The sequence below is a fragment of the Cryptomeria japonica genome, chromosome 5 (assembly GCF_030272615.1).
Source record: "Cryptomeria japonica chromosome 5, Sugi_1.0, whole genome shotgun sequence".
In the NCBI taxonomy this organism is placed as follows: Eukaryota; Viridiplantae; Streptophyta; class Pinopsida; order Cupressales; family Cupressaceae; genus Cryptomeria; species Cryptomeria japonica.
In genome coordinates, this window is record NC_081409.1 from 42771435 (window position 1) to 42775421 (window position 3987).

Consider the following 3987-nt stretch of genomic DNA (forward strand, 5'->3'; position numbering starts at 1 on the left):
TTGAATTTGAATATGCCCCTGCATCAATTGGCTATAGTGAGATGACTTGAATGTGGACTGTCTATATCCACAAATCTATGGTCATTTGTGCATTGGTATGTTGCACTGGGATGGGAGGAAGGAATATTAAAGTACCTAGATAGTTATATATTGCCACTCTTAGTGTGGGCCACTATTAAGGGATTCTTGAATGGTCATGGAAGGCATACAATTTAGTTTGTAGCAATGAAGTTCCCTCAGAGGCATGATGCCAAGCTTTTTTTTGGGGGAGTTACCTCCCCATTTGATGGGGAAGTTGTAGCTTTTCGGACAAGACTTGGCTTTGATTGTGAACGTTATGCTTGCATGATTATGAAAGGATATAAGTTTTACACGTAGGATCTAGATGCTTTCTTTCCTTACCTATGCGGGGAGAGATTTTCCTTCAAATCATGCCCAACCAAGGTAAACCTCTTTGGAATAATAATAAAAAGAATTTCTTTAACAAAGTAAATTATATATAAGAGCAGTATATGCATGGATTTACAAAAGTGTCATGTAGAATGTAGATCTATACCTTGTTACTTAAAAATAGAAGTTCTTCTCCATGTTCATTTTTCCATGATATAACTTGACCTCGAGCAACCTTTTGACTATCAAGAAGTGATTGCCTCAGATGAAAGTAGTGATAAGTGTCACTATCAACAAAAGAACAACCAATAAATGATAAATTTGTAGTGAGATCATAGTGCCTAAATCAGTCTAAAAGCTTATAAGGATCAGAACCAAGCCATATAAGCTTCAAGAACAATTTGAGAGCATCAAACTCATCTACCAGACATTAGAAATTGTCAAATCAATGACACATTCATATCAAGCATCTTTACTTTTTTGAAAAGTAGACCACATTTCAGATCTAGATGACACCATAATGACTTTGATTTCCTCTTGCAAGATATTCCTCCATCATGTATTGCTTCATCGAAGTTCAAATTTTCTTCTTCAAGGGCTCTCAATGATTCTCTATATAGGATTCTTCGTGTCTATGAGATCCACTTCATTGGGAGGCCTACTTAAACATTTCACATCTGTTTGTGGACTCTCACCTTTCAAACATTTCACATCTTATAATTGAGCTTCGCTTTGTTTTGAGAATAGTTTAATATTCTCTACTTAACAGGGCCAACCACGTGAAGGTGGAAGCTCATTTGGCCCCTCCCTCCCCCCCTAACATCACTCTAAATTCCCCGTTAACATCTAACATTCATTCATTCTTTCATCCATTATTAAAATATAAAATTCATTCATTATCACATAACGTTCATTAACACATAACATTCATTCATTATCACATAACGTTCATTAACACATAACTTTCATTAAAATGCAACATTCATCAATAATCATCAACACATATCATTCATGAACGTTCATTAGCACATAATTACATTCATTACACATAAAAATCAGTCATTATCAAATAAGGTAGATTACAATCATTTCTTTCTTTGTTTTTTTTTGAAGCTATGAAAAGACTAAGTGGAACATCGGTTTCTTCATCATTTCCCCCATCTGCAGATGTTATGCCCTCTTCTCATGCTCTTGATGTATGCGTAGTCCTATACAAAGGACGAGGATGCTGAACCAAAGGGGGGTCCTCTGCAATAACAAAGAATTGGGTTAAATTCAAAACATTTTTTTATTATTGTTACAAGTATTTCATTAATTTAAAGAACACAACCATTACACTCTTTACCTGATGGGGCCACATCATCTTCCACATCATTTTGTCTAGCCTCAACCTCGACATGCTGAGCACCCTCTAGATCCTCTGGAGTTGAAATAAAACGTTACATTAATCAATACACCAATTGCAATTAAATTTGTTTAAAGGAATACCAGTGGTCCTCTTTACCTGATTGGGGAACATCACGTTCCTGATGTTGTCTACCTGGATCATGCTCCACTTGGTCACCACTGACTACATGCTCTAAAATATTAACAATAAAGGTTACATTAATTACTACACTAATTTTCAATTTAAGATGTTTAATTGTATTAATAATTACATAAAAAAAATTGAATAGCAAATGAATACCTCCACTACTAGGATGCACATCCGGACCTTCATGTACAGGTTTTGTTCCACGATTATCATGCTGCATTGCGATGTCATGCACAATGTTATCATTGCTTGCTTATTTAAAAAAAATATAGTAACTTTATGTTGAAACTTAACATCAAATAGATTATTGGTTAAGTATTCAATTTGAAATAATTTTCATTTAGCTTAATTACCGTTGTGACAGATGCATTAGAATCTCGTGTTTGCCCACTCAATTCTCGTAGCCATTCAGCCACGGCTATATAGCCTTTCTGGTAGCCAATTCTCTTGTCATCTTCTATGGGCGCTCTATTGAATTCAGAGCCCTGCATTTTTGCTTAGTATTGTTTGATCAAAAAAACTTTGTTTACAATTTATAAATATTTTGATGTGATACTTAATTTACTAATTCTTACAATTTGTGCGGCAAGTTTCATATAACCACCAGAGCCGAGTTTGTGTTGCCCATGCTTTTCTTGTCTTGCCTTGGTTGCCTTTGACGTGTCACTCAATCTATGAAAATTTTGAAATATGTTAGATTATATAAATATAATGAATAATTAGTACATATTCACATTCTTAATAGTATCACATACCTTCTTCTGGCATCTGGTGGTGTATTTCCTTTTTTTCCTTTCAATTCTCTCCTTTGCATCCAAAATTAGGTCCTTCCACTCCCTCTCTGGAATCATGGGGGGACGCTCATACTTTACGTTTTTCTCTAAATGTGTCCTGTATTGGTCCCTCACATACTTCAGATATGTGCCAACTTTTTCCAGGAGCTTAGTCTTGTCGAATGTGTCATTTCCAAACAACCCTACCATACGGTTTGTGAGTTCATCTTTTAACTTTTTTTCTTGGTCATTCCACCTTAAAAGCAGAAACAAACCTGTTAGATTTAGAAAGAAACTGAAGCTACCTTTGATATAGTTCAAGAAATGGATAAAAGGAAAACTATTCTAGCAATGATATGAAATCAAAATAGTGGATAAGGGTTAGTTCACGTATGATGTTCCACCTTTTACGTATGGTGGGCCCAAATATCTGCAATGAAATGTCATTAAGATTTTTATAAAAAATATCATTTCCTGCAAAAAAAACATGGGATCATTAGTATAAAATGAGTGATCAGTAAGTAAATTACAATTAGACTATATATAATAATATTTTTAAAGTACCTGGAACCTTCTGTATCTTCAAGGGAATCAATTCTTCGTCGCTCACCACCAATGTGGCCTGCAACGTTCCCATACTAGCAATACGGGAAGATCCAGGAAATGATGGTATGTTATCAGCAGTACTCGCCTCTGGCGCATCCTCATGTGCATCTCCTGCCATAGTAAATGAATCCACTATGAAATGCCTCCAAGAAAGAACACTTCAAGGGTAATAAACACATAACGAAAGAGAGAGAAAAAGAGGGATCTACCACCAGTGGGTGGGTCAACACGAGCCGGTGCAACAGACGATGTCTGCATGCTACGTGTTGCCGACATTGCAGTCGGCAATACAGTTGGGCTCGACCTCGGACCCATGTCAGCACCTGAAGAGTAATACATTAAATATGTAAAACATTAAAAAAGCAAGTTCACAAGTCCAAAGGAGTGGTTTTAATATATAGAACATGGTCATCACCTGAACTACTCGCAATACCCTGATCATCGCCACCAGGATGATGAGGCCCTATAAATTTCTATAAAAACAACACATACATATTTTAGTTAATGACATAAAAGAGATAAAAATATAAACCATTATTGAACTTTTGTTATGATTAAAGCTTTCATTACTGCTTACTTGCAAGTTTTCCATTGTCGTCAACAATAGTTGCACCCTCTTTGTTATCTCATCAGTCTGAGGACTTATGGTTGCCAAATCAAGAATCTCTTGCCTAATTTTTCTAA